Below are 18,737 nucleotides of genomic sequence, written 5' to 3'. Positions count from 1 at the left end.
GGGAGGTAAATCTTTTTTACCTAAGTCTTATAAGCCTTGTAGTTCTATTCAATGTCATAAATGTCACGGAAGAGGGCATATGATGCATGGATTCCCAACTAGGAGGAACATAATTATGAGAGAAGATGGAAACTATGAGAGTGAAAAAAGTGAGGAAGAGACAGAAGAAGGAGGTATGAGTGAAGATGATGTAGAATTACCTAATGATGGTTTTATTGGGGTAGCTAGGAGGGTACTTAATACAGGATCTGAGAGTAAAAAAAGTGAGAAAGAGGAAGAAAGAGGACATGAGAGTGTAGATAATATAGAACTTTCCTTTAATAATGGTTTGGTTGCTGTAGTTAGGAGTCTTACGTCTATCAATTTAGGAACCAATAATAAAGAACAAATGGATAATATATTCCATACTAGGTGTGGGATAAATGGAAGAACTTGTTCTATGATTATTGACAGTGGTAGTTATGCTAATGTGGTGAGTTCACACTTGGTAGATATGTTAGGGCTTGCATGCATGAAAACCCTAAGCCTTATAGACTCTAATGGTTAATGATAGTGGTGAACTAAAAGTCAATAAAAAATCCATGATTTCATTCAATGTTAGTAGGTATGAGGATGATACCCATTGTGATGTGATTCCTATGCAAGCTTTCCATATCTTACTTGGTCGTCCTTGGCAGTTTGATAGGCATACTTTTCATGATGGAAGAAAGAATAGATATTCTTTTGAGCTTAATGGCAATAAGTATACCCTTGCACCTTTAGTACCTTCTCAAGTGTTTGAATATCAAAAGAGATTGAGAGAATTAATGGAAAAACAAAGTGGAGGGAAAAAAGTGACCTTGAGGGAAAAGAAAAGAGTTTTATCCAAGAATTATAAAAAAGAGAGGTGGACAAGAGAGAAAAAAAGAAGGTTCCAGTAAAAAAAGAGAAAGTTGTGGTGAGAGGAAAGAGGCTAAGGAAAAGAAAAAAGAGAGTTTTTATATAACAACCAAAGAATGTTTGAGTGCAAGGAAAAAGGGACTGCCCATAATATTACTAACTTACAAAGAATCTTGATTAATTCTGAACCATTAACATCTTCTTTACCAAGTAGTGCTTCTTCTCTTTTGTAGGGTTTTAGTGATATCTTTCTTGAGGGTATTCCTAAAGGTCTACCACCTTTGCGTGGAGTTGAGCACTAAATTGACTTTGTATCTAGGGCACAAATCCCAATTAGGACAACTTATAGGAATAATCATGACGAGACAAAAGAGTTGCAAAAATAAGTTGAAGAGTTGCTTTAAAAGGGAGTTGTGAGAGAGAGAATGAGTCCTTGCTTTGTTCCTATTCTATTGGTACCCAAGAAGGATGGATCTTGGAGGATGTGTGTAGATTGTCAAGCTATCAACAATATTACGATAAAGTATCATCATCCTATTCCATATCTTGATGATATGTTAGATCAATTGCATGGATCCAAAATATTTTCTAAAATCGATCTAAAAAGTTGTTACCATCAGATTTGAGTGAATCATGGAGATGAATGAAAAATTGATTTTAGGACCAAATATAGGCTTTATGAGTGGTTAGTTATGCCCTTTGTCATGATTAATGCACCCAGCACTTTCATGAGATTAATGAATCATATTTTAAAGGACTTTCATGGAAAATTTGTTGTAGTTTATTTTGATGATATTTTGATCTTTTATAAGAATTTGGAAGAGCATATAGAACACTTAAAACAAGTTTTTGGAGTTCTTAGAAAGAAACAACTATTTGCTAATCTCAAAAAGTGTCATTTTTATGTGGATCGTGTGGTATTCTAGGGTTTGTGGTCAGTTCTCAGGGAGTTGAAGTAGATGAGGAGAAAATCAAGGCAATTAAAGAGTGGCCTAAATCTAAGAGTATAACTTAGATTAGAAGTTTTCATGGGCTTGCTAGTTTTTACAGGAGATTTGTGAGAGATTTTAGTACCATTGCTATTCCTTTGACTGAAGTTATTAAGAAGGGTATGGTTTTTACATGGGGAAAAACAAGAAAATGCTTTTAGCTTATTGAAAGAAAAATTGTGTTCTGCTCCTTTTTTGCAATTACTTGATTTTTCTAAGTCTTTTGAAGTTGAATGTGATGCATCTTGTAAAGGAATATGTGCTGTTTTGATCAAGATTCTAAGTCTATTGCATACTTTAGTGAAAAGCTGAGTGGAGCAATATTGAACTACTCAACTTATGACAAAGTGTTATATGCTTTGGTAAGAGCTTTAGCTATATGGCAACGTTATTTGTGGCCTAGAAAGTTTGTGGTTAAAACTGACCATGAATCCTTGAGGTGCTTGAAGAGCCAAAGTAAGCTTAATCGTAGGCATTTAAAATGGGTTGAATTTATCAAAACTTTTTCATATGTGATTGCTTATAAGCAAGAAAAAGAGAATGTTGTTGCCGATGCACTTTCAAGAAGATATGTCTTGATCTCGGCACTTACTTCAAAATTGATGGGTTTCGATCAAATCAAAGACCTTTATGCTAATGATCTTGATTTTAAAAAGGTTTGTTCAAAATGTATGATGGGACCTTGCGATAGGTTCAATCTGAAAGATGAATTTCTTTTTAAAGAAAATAAGTTGTGTGTCCCTAATTACTCTTTGCGTGAATTATTTATTAGGGAAGCACATTGTGGTGGACTCATGGGTCACTTTGGAGTTTCTAGAACTTTGGATATAGTTGCTGAACATTTCTTTTGGCCTGGCATCCGAAAGGATGTTGAGAAAGTGTGCTCTTAATGTCGTGAATGTAAACAAGACAAATCAAGAGTATTACCACATGATCTTTATACTCCTTTACATATTCCTACTTCTCCTTGGATTGATATTTCTATGGATTTTATGTTAGATCTGCCTATAACTAAAATTAGTAAGGATAGTATATTTGTAGTGGTAGATAAATTTTCAAAAATGGATCATTTCATTCCATGTTTGAAGACTAACAATCTATCACATGTTGATAATATATTTGTGAAAGAAGTGGTTAAATTACATGGTATACCTAAAATTATTATTAGTGATAGGGATGCGACGTTCTTAAGTAACTTTTGGAGAGTTCTTTGGGGAAAGTTAGGAACTAAACTGCTATTTTCTACCTCTTGTCTCCCACAAACGGATGGGCAAACAGAAGTAGTAAATAGAACTTTGGAAAATATGTTGAGGGCTATTTTTAAAAGGGAAATTAACTTCTTGGGAGGCATATTTGCCCATAATAGTGTTTGCATATAATAGAACTATCCATTCTTCTACTGGTAAGTCTCCTTTCGAAGTTATTTTTGGGTTTAACCCCCTCACTCCCCTTGATTTGCTGCCTTTGCCAACTAATGATATTATTAATATTGATGGTAGGAAGAAGGCTGAAATGATAAAGAAGATACATGAGCAAACAAGACTTGTAATTGAAAGAAAGAATGAACAAACTGCCTTGAGGAGCAATAAGGGGCGAAAATCTGTTACTTTTAAGCTTGGAGATCTAGTATGGGTACACTTTAAGAAGAAAAGATTTTCTACTAAAAGAAAATCCAAATTAGACCCAAGAGGATATGGTCCATTCGAAGTCCTTGAAATTATTGGAGACAATGCTTACAAACTTGATCTTCCTGGTGAATATCAAGTTAGTGCTACATTTAATGTTTTTGATCTTTCTTTATTTGATGCAAGATTAAATTTGAAATTGAATTTTCTTGAAGAAGAAGGGAATGATTGCATCGATGGAAGCTCAACAATATTTAAGGAAGCTTTGGAGTTTCCAAAAGGACCCATGACAAGATCCCAAATAAGGAAATTTCAAAACAATCTTGATGGGCTAGAATTAGCAATTAAAAAGTTTTTTGTTGGGGAAGAAGAGCGAAAGCCCAAGGAAAATGAATTGTCCAAATGCTACAACTATTTGGTGGCCCAAATTCAAGTCCAAGAGGAGGAATATTAGGGCCCAATTTCGAGAAAAATAGGTCCATATTAAAGTCCAAGATTAGAGGAAATATGGCCCAAATCAGCCCACAAATAAAGAGAAAATTTCAGCACTTATTTAGTCTTTTAACTAGTTTCTAGAACTAGCATTTAATCTCATTTTGTCTTCTATTTTGACTTTATGGTACCTATGTGTGTGGGCAACATTCTTGGACATTAGGAGGTTTTATTTTTTTTATATTTTGATATTATAATTCATATTTGTGGGCAACCCACTAAGACATTAGGAGGTGTCATATTTTTCATCTATTTTATCATTATGTGTCATGTGTGTGGGCAACCATCTAGGACACTAGAAAATGCCATTTTTAATTTTTTTTTATCTTGAGCAACCCCTTCAAGATTTTAAAGAATAATATATTGAGAGTTGTTTGAACCTTTGTGGTAAATTGCTTTTGAGTTTATCTTTCAACCTAACTAGTTCATATTTCAAGGTAGTAAGATAACTTCTTGTTTTATATCTTTAGTTTCTTCTTTGTATTCTTTAGAAGGAGGTTAGTACTCTTACTAATTATTGTCTAGCATTACTCATGAAGCGGTCAAGATCCGATTCTAAATCTTGATTAATTTCTCAAGTAAAGGAATTTGGGTTAACTATTAACCAATTTGTCATTATTGGATCATGTCAAACTCATATCTTTTAATTCTTGTTTAGTATCTTTAATTAGTTTCCGATTTTGCTTCCGCGCTTGTTTTAGTGAATACTCTAGTTTATTTCGGATTACCATACTTAGTGTTATAACCCCACCTCAAGTCCACTCGGTGCTAAGTCAAATCCCAAAGAATACATAACATATATATTAACTAGTTCATAAATTTCATGATTCGTAGAATAGCTCATTCATAACATAATTTCAATGTGAATATTGGCCTTTCATCATTACAATATCATACTTGCATAATTCATATCATAAGGTCCTAGGTCACCACATAGGGCCCTAAGTTACCTTTCTTCATACTTGTATGAAAATCATAACTTGAACTTATTTGTAATTCATGATCATAATTAATACTTCAAAATTGAGCAAAACTGATTTACATAATCAATTTAATTGAAAACCATAAGGATACCTTGAAATCATTGAACTTCATAATCACGCTTCATATAATTCTTCATAGAAAATAGCTTTATGCATGAGCATTCATAATTCAACTTAAAATCATGTAATTTATGTAGAAACATACTTATAATGATCATTAGTAGTGATTAAAAATGTAATTGAAACAGCCCTACACAATTCATCAAAATTTGAGTTTAAAAGTAATGAGATTTCATGAGATTTTGAAATAAACTTTGGTCTTCATGAGTGGGAGGGAATTATGAATCAATCCACACAACCTTGATTGAAATTGCGCTAGAATTTGAGAGAGAAGACTTGATCTTGAAGAAATCCTAACCAAATCTTGATGAACTCTTGAGGAACCTTGAGAGAGAAGTCTAGAATGTTTGGGGAAATAATAAGGGAATAAAAGAGTTTTAGGAGTACTTAGGATACAATTGTATTGAATTTAGTCCTTAAGAACGTCCACATACATTATAAGAATGTAGGAAAAATATCAAACTACCCTTTATTTAATCCTCCATCGAGCAGCCCTACGATAGGGGTCTACGAATCATAGATGTAGTGATGAGTTATTCCTACGACTCGTCCTACAGGTCCTGAGAAAGACCTAAAAAACAGGTCTCTAATGTTTTTTTACGAGTCATGTTTACGACTCATAGTCATCTTTATGAGTCATCAAAATGACTCGTCTTGCAGGTCTAGAGACCTGCACGTTAGATAGTCTCTGAAGTTTTATCACGATTCATTTCTATGAGTCGTAAACATATCTATGGCTCAACCTGTTGACTAGTAGATGAAGTCATGAGAGTTACACCTGCAAGTCATCATACGTTTCCTCGACGACTCATTTCTATGGGTCATTATTTGCTCTATGAATCTTTAATGGACTAGTTGTGAGACCCGTGAAATGTGGAAGGTCCCAAAACTAAGGAACAAAGGATGAATTTTTAAAAAGTATAGAAAACTGGCATAGGAGCTGGCCACGGAAGCCTTCACAGGCTGTGGTAAACACCACGAATCATGGTGTGCAACCATGGTAGAGATTCAAAGGCTCACACTACAGGGGGCGAACCATGATGGAGGACCACGGATGGTGGTGAGCACCATGGGCCCTGAAGCCCTCCATGGTGAGACCTCCCTTAAATCCCTTGGGAATTTTCTCAAGGCAGAGTCCATGGTTGACCACCCAGACCATGGAGAATTTCACGGACTGTGGATTAGTTCATCATGACCGCTTCTATAGGCCCCTGCAGGACCTTTCCCACGATAACCCTTCATAGGCCGTGAAGTGTTTCATGGACCATCAAGGTATTCATGAAAAAACTTTAGAGAGTACCCTACAAGTCCTTTTTCTGAATTTTTCTAAGTCTTTTATTGAAGGACCCCACCATGGACCATGGTGACCACAACAGACCATAAAGGGTCACCGTGAAGTCTCCTCCAACCAGATTTTTCAAGGGGCATTCTATATTTTCTTACATTTTAAATTAAAATTGTGTCGTTTTGAGGACTGAATTCTCCTATCTAAACTCCCTAAACCCTTCAAATCCCTTCAAATCCCTCATTTCTTTCACTTTAACTTCACCAACACAAATCCTCTCCTCTCAAGTTCTTCCGAGGGCTTCAAGCCAAGCAAGGGTTCATCTCAAGGGATCTTCAAGTCTCCTCTACATCTCAAGATTTCATTAGGGATTTTATTTCCCTCAAGGTATGTGGGTCTTCATCCATGTGTCCTTCCACCCATGGATCCCAAATATTTTTTCAAACTAGCATTCTAATTTTAAATGATGAAATCTAATGGGCTTTTACATGATGACTTTAAATTCATAGATTATGACATATTTGAAGTTTATTTAGATATATTAATGTATATTGACTCTTGATTTCAAGAAGTTAGATGTTAATAAAGTGCCTATGTGAAGGCTTGAAAAGAGTTTTATACCATATATAGTGGGTTACCTTAAGAATGTGTATTTATACATTTCCATCACTCCCATGCATGCAAGAAGTCTTTAAAGACATTGAAAGGTTTTTGTGAAATGAACCCACCTAGTTTCTTATGATAAAGCAAAGTTGAAATAAAGTTTGACTCCAAATTAATGTTATGAAGTAAATGCTTATGAAAGGAAGTCTTTATGAAATGATTGATTGATGAAGGGTTTCTTAGCCAAAGTAAGGTTTCAATGTGAAAGGACAATACTCACATTGAATCAAATGAAAGGTTTTAATGAGCTATGCCATTGATTGATATTTTAATGTTAAAATTATATAATGCTTATGTTATATTAATATTTAAATATTAATCCATAGGATTTGACCTAGAACCGAATGTTGCATGTAGATGGGGACTCGATCGAAGGGTTTCTTAAGTAAAGTCTCATGTTGCATTAACTATGTCCCACCATAGGAGCGTTTGTCGGCTAGGCCTTTGCAGCCATCAAATGTTAAAGTTAAAGTTAAAGAATGTTTAAAGTTGATCATAGTTCTACCTAGAAAGTAATCTCCTCGTGCCAACGCAGGGGGATATATTAGATTCCATGTACTAGCTCGTATGGTCTTAAATGTCAGTTGTGGTCACTTCCCCACAAAATGAATGTTTTAAGGTTTCATATGATGATTTTTCATGCAATCACTCACTTATGTATATTTCTTATACATGTCTCTCTCTTATGTTCTTTATATCAAAGCATACTCACATATTAGTACATTCAAAGTACTAACATATACTTTTGCCTACATGTTATCACCTTGTAGGGACTAGTATTGCTCCACACTCTCCTCTCTATAGGTAAGTTGAATGTTGAAGGCTACCACTTTGGTGAGTTCCCATGTTTTGGGAATGACACTCCTATCTTATCTAGCTTCTGTTATATTTAGACATTTAAATTAAGTATTTGGTATTTTTTACTTAACCTTGAGGGTGAGCTAGAATTGGATCATGAAAAACTTGGTATCAGAGCATGAGGTTTTGAAATGGTCCTCAGAGTCCAACATACCGCATCAAATAGGGTCTTGTTCATGGTTGTGAAGCGCGCTACAACTATGAATAGGAGACTATGGGACTTTTAGAAAAGTTTTCACTTTTTTTAATTCATGTCATGCCTTAGTGTGTCCTAAGTTTTCCTCTAACTAACGATCAGCTTTATGTTCTCTAGATAATGCCTCATAGAAGGGCACCTCCAACAGCAAGGGTTGATGATGAGGACCAACCTCCACCGATTTCGTATATCCCACATCATGAGGATGGGTTAACTCATGCCAACTTCCACAACATCATTGCATTAATGGCTTAAGATGTAGCCCACCAAAGGCATCAGGGTATCCCTTATCTTCAATTGCAAAATCCGGCCTCTAGGATTTGGCATTTTCAAAGGATAGATCCACCCAAGTTCGATAGTTCTAATCTAAGTGAGGACCCTATAGAGTTTATCGATGAGGTGCACTAGATTATGGCTATTATGGGTTTGCCACTAGATTAAAAGGTTCTAGTGACTTACCAACTAAACGGCATGGCTCAAGTGTGGTATGAGCAGTTGATTGTTGAGAGGAATAAAGAAAGAGGATCAATAAAATAAGAAGAGTTCAAAAGTGCCTTCCTAGCCCATTTCTTCCTATTGGAGCTTAGGGAGGCCAAAATCCAAGAGTTCATCAACTCTTTCAAGGGAGTATGATTGTAAGGGAGTATGCCCTCAAGTTCATAAAACTGTCCAAGTATGCTCCCTTTATGATCTCCGACCCCGGGCAAGGATGAGTAAGTTTATCTCTGGCATCTCAACCTTAGTGTCCAAGGAGTGAAAAATAGCCATGTTGGTCATGGAGATGGACATCTCCTGGTTAATTACTTATGCCAAACAAATCAAAGATAAGAAGTTGAGGAAGAGGTCTAGAGGGTTCAAGAAAGCTAGAGTAGATGGTGGAGGGTCCAACCATCAAAGGTCCGGTTATGGTAGCAATGGCAAATGTCAAGGTGGGAAACAGTTTATGGCACAAGGTTCTAATAATACTCCTCCGCCCATGTTCAACAAGGATAAGGGTCCTAATCAAATGGTCCTAAGAGATAATGTTGGTGCCCAAGATTTCCCCCTATGTAAGAAGTATGGGAGGACCCTCAAGGGGGAGTGCTTGGCCAGCTCAAATGCATGCTTCAAATGTGGCAAACTGGGTCACCATGCTAAGAATTGTAGAGGTGGTTGTGGTAATAGGCCTCAAGTCTAAGTTGCTCATGGCAAATGCACTAACCATTTCTATGCTTTGCCTGGGAGGTAAGAGGTTGAAGAAGCACCAAACGTTGTTACTGGCATGTTAAGGATCTTTACTTTTGATGTATATGAATTATTGGACCCGGGTGCAAACTTGTCATTTTTTACTCCATTCTTAGCTAATAGATTTGATATATTTCTCGAAATGTTAAAGATCCTTATTTGTTATCTACCCCCATAGGGTAAGTCGGTTGTGGCTAAAAAGGTCTATAGGGGTTGTCCCATGTCCATCTTGCATAAAGTCATTCCTTGTGATCTTATAGAGCTTGACATGGTAGATTTTGATGTCATCCCTGGGATGAATTGGTTATATGCATCTTATGCTTTCATAGATTTTAGGACTCGTCGAGTCAAGTTTTCATTCCCAAATGAGTCAGTCCTTGAATGGGAGGGTTGTCATGCAGTGGTGAAGGCTAGATTCATTTCTTGTCTCAAGGCCCAAAATTTGATTTCCAAGGTTTATATTTACCATATAGTGAGAGTTAGGGATGTCGAGTCTGAAAGTTCTTCTCTTAATTTGGTTCCCATAGTCAATGAGCTTTCCAATGTCTTTCCTGGGGACTTTGTCGGTATCCTCCTAAAAGAGAAGTTGATTTTCATATCGATCTATTCCTCGATACCCAACCTATCTCTATTCCTCCTTACCGGATGGCCCCGACAGAATTGTAGGAGTTGAAGGAATAATTAAAGGATTTGTTAGAAAGGGGCTTCATACGGCCAAGTATTTCACCATGGGGTACTCCCATTCTATTTGTGAGAAAGAAGGATGGATCACTTTGAATGTGCATAGACTATCGTTAATTAAATAAGGAGACCATTAAGAGCAAGTATCCAATTCCTAGGATAGACGACTTGTTTGATCAATTTCATGGTCCAAGTCACTTCTCCAAGATCGACCTTCGGTATACCTATAACTAACTAAGGGTGAGGGAGTGTGACATTCCCAAGACGGCATTCCAGACAAGGTATGGTCACTTCAAGTTTGTGGTAATGAGTTTTGGGTTGACAAATGCGCCAGCAGTGTACATGGACCTTTGTTATGGTGTTCATTGATGATATTTTTATCTACTCTCGGAGTGAGGAAGAACATAAAGATCATTTGAGGGTTGTGCTCCAAACGTTGAGGGATAGGAAATTATGTGCAAAATTTAGCAAATGTGAGTTCTGGTGGAAGGAGGTGGCCTTTCTTGGTCACATAGTGTCCGACGAGGGGATTAAGGTTGATCCTAAGAAAACAGAGTCAGTCAAGAATTGGCCTAGACCATTGTCTCTTTCGGACATTAGGATCTCTTTGGGTCTAGCTGGTTACTATAGAAGATTCATCGAAGGGTTTTCTTCCATCTCATCTCCTATGAAAACATTGACTCAAAAGAAGGAAAAATTTATATGGACAGATGAGTGAGAAAGGAGTTTCCAAACTTTGAAAGATTGACTTAACTCCGCTCCTACATTGACTCTATCAGAAGGATTAAAATGGTTTGTGGTTTATTGTGATGCTTCTACAATTGGTTTGGGTTTGTCTTAATGCAAAATGTTAAGGTCATAGCCTATGCTTCTAGGCAATTGAAAGTGCACGAGCGTAACTACCTTACCCATGATCTTGAGTTGACGGTCGCTGTTTTTGATGTGAAAATTTGGTGGCACTACCTCTATGGGGTACATGTAGATGTGTTTACCAATCATAAAAGCCTTCAATATGTGTTCACCCAGAAGGACCTCAATCTAAGACAAAGAAGGTGGCTAGATCTTCTCAAGGACTATGACATGAGTGTGCACTATCATCCGGGTAAAGCCAATGTGGTTGCTGATGCAGTTAGTAGAGTGTCTATGGGGAGTGTGGTCCATTTTGATGAAGAAAAGAGGGAGTTGGTGAAATATGTTCACTGGTTGGCTAGACTAGGGGTGAAGTTGTGCGGTATTGATGATGGTGGTACGGTTATCCAAAATAGGTCTGAATCCTCCTTGGTGGTGGATGTTAAGTCAAAACAAGACCTTGACCCAACACTTGCCAAGTCAAATAAGTTGGTGAAGGAAAAGAAGGTAGAGGTCTTTTCATAAGGAGGAGATGGGGTGTGTTATTACCAAGGTCGGTTATGTGTTCCAAATGTCGATGGCCTAAGGATTCTGATCTTGATGGAGGCACATAATTTTGCATACTCCATTCACCCCAGTTCAACAAAAATGTATTGAGACTTGGAAGAGCTGTATTGGTGGGGTGGCATAATGAAGGACATAGCGAGGTTTGTGTCAGAATGTCTGAATGGCCAACAAGTAAAGGCTAAACATCAAAGGCTGGGCGGCCTAGACCAAGATATTAGGTGTCACGATCCAACCCTTTAGGCTGTAATGGGTGCCCTACCTGGGCATATACGTGTACCCCTGACTCCTACACAAAACCCATCTCCTATTTATAGATAAAATGTACTAATAGGTAAGAAAACATACAAGCCGAGAAGGCCGCCACGACACAGGGAACGCCCCAATTCATAACTCATATTAGCACAGCTGTACATACACGCATATACGACTCATATACCACTAATATACAACTCATATATAGCTCATATACAACTCATATACACATACAACCCACATATATACAACCCACATTCGTATCCACAAACCTCTAAGAGTAAGGAGAACAGTAACATATGGCGGGACAGGGCCCCCGTCGTACCCGTGAACAAAACTAATATACACATCAAGGTTTAGTACCTAAAATCAGGATCCAACACAATGGTTCGGTGGATACATCTATAAGATCATCACAACCCAATGCCATCACTACCTTATTATAACACATTATCATATATATATACATACGTATCCCGACCTTCTAGTGAGGGGCTCGGTGGACAATGCAGTGAATTATGCATGATTAATATTCCCATCCCAGGATGCGGTGAAAGAAGTATTACAGTATACACGAGTAGAGTAGTGAGTAACTATATGCAGTTTAAATCATTATCGGAGACTCGACAGTATATAAAGGCTAAACTAGCATCTGAGAATCAGGGTGGTAATATGATCAGCTCAAGTGTCCTCTAAAGGCCATTAGGACTATATTAATTAACATCTCGGGGTCCTTAGATACATACCAAAGTAGTTCTAACCGCTTAAGGATTTCAGAGTACATGTAGTCATATAGTCTCTCCGATTAGAAACCTGTATATTCATTGTCTGTTTAACGTATAGTAAGTTCGAGGAAAGTAGTTCAACTACAGTGAGAGTTAAAAATCCAGAAGAGAACAGGAGACATTTAGGAATGGAATTACTTCAGAGAGCGTATTACTTTTTACTTACCTCTATGACATGCCAAAAGAAAGAGAAAGAATAGTCTTTACAAACCTATTACGGGTTACTTTTTATCACGTTCGTCTTGTCATACTTTGAACCTAAGTAAGATAAAAGAAACATGAATATTAACAACCCTTGTATATACATCACCTTAGGTTACACATGATTATTCATAGAACTCAACTCTTCGCTCGCCTCCTCGATTAGTTCTTTAACTAGTTAAAAAGTTAATGGAAATCGAGCAGCACCTCCCCTATAATATGCCCTATCCAAATTTCCAATTACACTCCTAATAGCTATATCCAACCAACAACAATGACCTTCAAGGTATATATATGCCATTCATATCAACATTCTACAACACAAACTCCTAACGACTCGCTCGAAACCACGATACCAAAATAGAGTTTCTAGTTTCCATTTTGCAAAATCTTTAATTATACGAAACAGAGGATTGGGTTACTGCAACCAGAATCACCCATACCTATTTTAAATCATTTTCCAGAACCTTAACACACCACCACACTACCATCAGCTGCAGCATCACAACCATATCACAAATACAACCCACTATTCGACTTTAATTTAGCTATAACAACTTCAATTTAGATTGTTTCTAATGTCGATCATTCCTACGACTTTATCACACTTACAGCAACATAAAATATGTGTAACAAACCCTATGACAACACCATAAACTACAAATCAAAAGCAAAGAACTTACCTTTCCCGTAATTGGCCAAAACGAGCCAAAACTTGCCTCGGAAACTCTTCTAACGTGATTAAAATGTCGTGGATTTTGTTCTGTTCCAAACCATGATTTTGTAATATTAATACCTCCGTATCATTGTGGTATACCCTAGATAATTAATACACAGAACGAAATCGGGACTTACCTATTTTTTTCTCCCTTAGGCCGTCACTCTTTTCCCTTTAGTTCTAGGGTTTTTGGTCTTTGTTTGGCTGATGTTTTGAGCAAGGAAATGACTTATGAGTGATATATTATGTATATATATATGCTTCCTAGAGGGTTACACATGTCATACCCTAAGGGTGACATGTGTCCATCCCCCATTGGGCCAACACATACATGCTGCCAATTAGGGGCTACCATATGGCAATAGGGTCCACCCCCACCCCCACCCCCAAGCAAGCAGGTGAGTCACCTGATTTCTTGAGGTGCTTCCACTTGTCATCTTCTACTTGGTTCCATGTGTTATCCTCTCCTCTTTCCCGTGGGTTCATAATCTCGTTCGTAATCTTGTCTCACTTTAAAAGCCTATGAAATTCTTACTACGTAAGCTTGGTATGTACTCAAGTAATCACGTATGTAAGACTTCTAAATTAGTAGTTTACGTAGATAATTCGAGTCCTATGACCCATCACTTTGCCTCCAACTCCTTCAGGATTCTTATAACTCTATTTTCAACCTTCTCTACTATGAGGTGTCACATTCTCCCCTCCTTAAAGTTTTTTGATAGCATTTTGGATTGTGTGGCTCACATGATAACTTCTAAGTAACTTAAGAGATATTCTGAGCCCAAGGGTGTGGGGTATAATAACTCACACCTCTTTTAGACCACCTTCTAAGAGGCTTAAGCACCTTTCAAGAAGCTTAAGAACCTTCCAAGGTATGACAGTATGGGGTATAACATTGGGATCCCTACTTGGAACTGGGAAGAAGTGAATATGAATTTTATAGTGGGTTTGCCATACAATTGGAAGAGTCATGATTTGATTTGGGTAATTATTGATAGAATGACTAAGTTGGCTCAATTCCTACAGGTTAAGACTTCCTATAGGGACGAAGATTATGTAAAGTTGTATATTTGGGAATTGGTGAGGTTTCATGGTGTTCCATTGTCAATCATTTTAGATCATTGAACTCAATTCACTTCTCAATTATGGAGATCATTTCAAAAAGGCCTTCGTACTAAAGTAAAGTTAAGCACTGCATTCCATTCTCAAACCAATGGGCAAACTGAAAGGAAAATTCAAACCCTAGAGAACATGTTAAGGGATTATGTGTTGGGGTTCAAATGTAGTTGGGATGATTACCTACCACTCATTGAATTTGCTTAAAATAATAGTTACCACTTGAGTATCGAGATGGTGCCGTTTGAGGCTTTGTATAGGAAGCGATGTAGATCCCTGGTTGGTTGGTTTGAAGTAGGTGTGATGAACTTGTTAGGTCATGATTTGGTACTTGATGCTTTGAAGAAGGTGAAGATCATTAGAGAAAGGTTGAAGATGGGTCAAAGTCATTAAAAGTTATATTCCGACACTAGGAGAAGGGGTCTTGAGTTTAATGTAGATTATTTGGTGTATTTGAAGATTTCAACCATGAAGGGCGTGGTTTGGTTTGGTAAGAAAGGGAAATTGAGCCCTAGGTATGTGGGGCCTTATAAAATCATAAAAAGGGTTGGCAATGTTGCCTATAAATTGGAACTACCTTCGGAAATGACCATGATTCATCCGGTGTTCCATGTGTCGATGTTGAGGAAGTATGTGGGAGACCCTAACTACATCGTGCCATTGGAGGTAGGGAATGTTGAGGAGAATTTTGACCTATCAATAGGTCATGGTTGAAATTTTGGATTGGCAAGTCAAAAGGTTGAGGAAAAAAGAACTAGTGTCCATTAAAGTCCTTTGGAGGAATCAACAAGTTGGAAGCTCTACATGGGAACTAGAAGCGGATATGATGAGACGTTACCCTCACCTTTTTCATTCCAATCAAGCCTAAGGTAATAAGACATTCATGTTTAAATGTTTAATACCCTTATGTTTCAGTTTTTTAAGTCTTTATGTGCATGCACATTCATGAAGTTGAATTTTTAAAGTTATGTTTTAAGCTCAAGTTTAAAGATTTTATGTTTGATGCATTTTAAATGTCATTTTATATATATTAGGTTGCTAGTCCTCGTGCCATATCCTTTTATATGTCAATGATTCTCATTCTAGGATGAATGTTCCTAAGGGGGAGATATTGTGAGATCCTGGAAATATGGAAGGTCCCAAAACTAAGGAACAACAGATGAATTTTTAGAAAGTACAGAAAACTGCACCAAGAGCTGGCCACGAAAGCCGTCACGGGATGTGGTAAGCACCATGGATCATGGAATGTAACCGTGGTAGAGATTAAGAGGCTCAGACTATAGGGGGGAACCACGATGGAGGGCCATGGATCATGGTGAGCACCACGGGCCGTGAAGCCCTCCGTGGTGAGACCTCCCCAAAGCCCTTAGGATTTTTCTCAAGGCAGGGTCCACAGAAGACCATCACGGACCATGGAGACTTTCATAAATCGTGGAGTTGTCCATGGTGACCACTTCTGTAGGCCTCCTACAAGACCTTTACCACGTCCACCCTTCGCGGGTCGTGATATATTTGACAAATCGTTAAGGTGTCCATGAAGAAACTTGAGAGAATACCCTACAAGTCCTTTTTTTGAATTTGTTTAAGTACTTATCACTAGAAACCACCATGAACCATGGTGAGCACCACGTACAGTGAAGGGTCACCATGAAGTCTCCTCCAACCAGATTTTTAAAGGGGCATTCTAGTCTTTTCCTTCATTTTAAATTAAAATGGTGTCATTTTGAGGATTGAATTCTCTTATCTAAATGTCCTAAATCCTTCAAAGACCTCATTTCTTTCACTCTAGCTTCTCCAACACAAATCCTCTCCTCTCAAGTTCTTCTAAGGGCTTCAAGCCAAGCTAGGGTTCATCTGAAGGCATCTTTAAGTCTCCTCTCCTTCTCAAGCTTTTATTAGGGATTTTGTTTCCCTCAGGATATATGGGTTTTCAGCCATGGGTCCTTCCACCCATGAAACCCAAATGTTTTCTCAAACTAGCTTTCCAATTTTAAATAATGGAATCACATGGGCTTTTACAAGATGGCTTTAAATGCATAGATTATGACATATTTGAAGTTTCTTTACAAATATTGATGTATATTGACTCTTGATTTCATAAAGTTATGATGTTATTAAAGTGCCTATGTGAACGCTTGAAATTAGTTTTAAGACATATATTGTGGGTTACTTTAAGAATGTGTATTTTATACATTTCCATCACTCCTACGCATGCAAGAAGTCTTTAAAGGCATTGAAAGGTTTTTGTGAAATGAACCCACCTAGTTTCTTTGGATAAAGAAAAGTTGAAATGAAGTTTGATTCCAAATGAATGTTATAAAGTAAATTCTTATGAAAGGGAGTCTTTATGAAATGATTGATTGATGAAGGGATTCTTAGCCAAAGTAAAGTTTCAATGTGAAAGGCAATTCTCGCATTGAATCAAATGAAATGTTTTAATGAGCTATTCCACAGATTGATGTTTTAATGTTAAAATTTTATAATACTTATGTTTTATAAATATTTAAATATTATTCCATAGGATTTGACCTAGCAACGAATGTAGCATATAGATGGGGACTCGACCAATGGAGTTCTTAAGTAAAGTCTCATGTTGCATTGACTATGTGCCAACATAGGAGCCCTTGTCGGCTAGACCTTTATAGCCATCAAATGTTAAAGTTAACATTAAAGAATGTTTAAAGTTGATCAGAGTTCTATCTGGCATGTAGTCTCCCTATGCCAATATAAGAGGATATGTTGGATTCTATGTAATAGCTCACATGGTCTTAAATGTCGGTTATGATCACTTCCCTACAAAATAAATGTTTTAAGGCTTCATATGTTGATTTTTCATGCATGTACTCACTTATGCATATTGCTTATACATGTCTCTCGCTTATCTTCTTTACTTCATAGCATATTCACATACTTAGTATATTCAAAGTACTAACACATACTTTTTCCTACATGATATCACCATCTAGGGACCAGGGTCGCTCCACACTCTCCTCCCCGTGGCTAAGTTGAACGTTAAAGGCCATCACTTTGGTTAGTTCCCATGCTCAGGGAATGGCACTCTTATCTTATCTAGCTTATGTTATGTTTAGACATTTAAATTAAGTGTTTGGTATTTTTGACTTAATCATGAGGGTGAGCTAGGGACATATCATAGCCCCCTCTAAGTCTTGATGTAGAAGGTATTGTTGGACATAGTAAAGGATGTTCTGTTGTCCTCGAATTTTATTAATATGAATCCCCTTAGTCCCTATATCCCTTATGTTTCCGCTTGAATTGTTTATCATTACCAATAAAATGCTTAATGAATGCTAAGAGGCTTGGGTGAGGTATCTCCGAGTGTCTCATTTGCCGAGTCACATCTAGACCCTTGGCTTGGAAATTCTGCCTTAGTCAAATTTCCAATTCTTTACTTCACCGCAACGGATCAGTTTATGACCCGTAATAACTCAAATGAGTTGTAGACTGACTCGTAGGTCTGGAAATGTTTTCTTACATCCACCTTTTTATCTTTTAAGGTCTTACAGGTTTTCTTAGGATCAACCACAATTCCTTCACCGTACACAATGTGACCAAGAAAATCCACCTCCCTTAGCCAAAATTCACATTTATTGAACTTGGCAAACAATTGTTTGTCCCTTAGAGTTTCAACACAATCATCAAGTGATTAACATGTTCCTCCTCATTTCGAGAGTAGCCAAAATGTCATCAATAAACATAATCACAAACATGTCCAAATACTATTTGAACACCCTATTCATCAAGTTCATGAATGCCGCGGGAACATTGGTCAAACCAAACAACATAACTAAGAACTCATAATGGCCATACCTTATTCAAAATGCCTTCTTGGAAATATCACACTCTCTCACCCTTAATTGGTGATAATCGAACATAGATCAATCTTAGAGAAATAACTTGCTCCTTGCAATTGGTCAAACAAATCATCTATCCTCGGAATTGGGTACTTATTCTTGATGGTTACTTTATTCAATTGCCGGTAGTCAATACACTTACGTAGTGAACCATATTTCTTTGTAACAAACAAGATGGGAGCACCCCATATGGATATACTTGGTCTAATAAAAACTTTGTCTAACAAGTCTTTCAATTGATCCTTCAACTCCTTTAATTCCGCCAGAGCCATTCGGTAAGGAGAGATAGAAATGGGTTGAGTACCCAGAAGGAGATTTATGCCAAAGTCAATTTCCCTTTCAGGAGGGACATCGAGTAAATCATCGGTGAACACATTCGGAA

Source organism: Solanum dulcamara, chromosome 7 (genome assembly GCF_947179165.1).
Source record: "Solanum dulcamara chromosome 7, daSolDulc1.2, whole genome shotgun sequence".
Taxonomy (NCBI): domain Eukaryota; kingdom Viridiplantae; phylum Streptophyta; class Magnoliopsida; order Solanales; family Solanaceae; genus Solanum; species Solanum dulcamara.
This window is presented reverse-complemented; position numbering follows the sequence as displayed.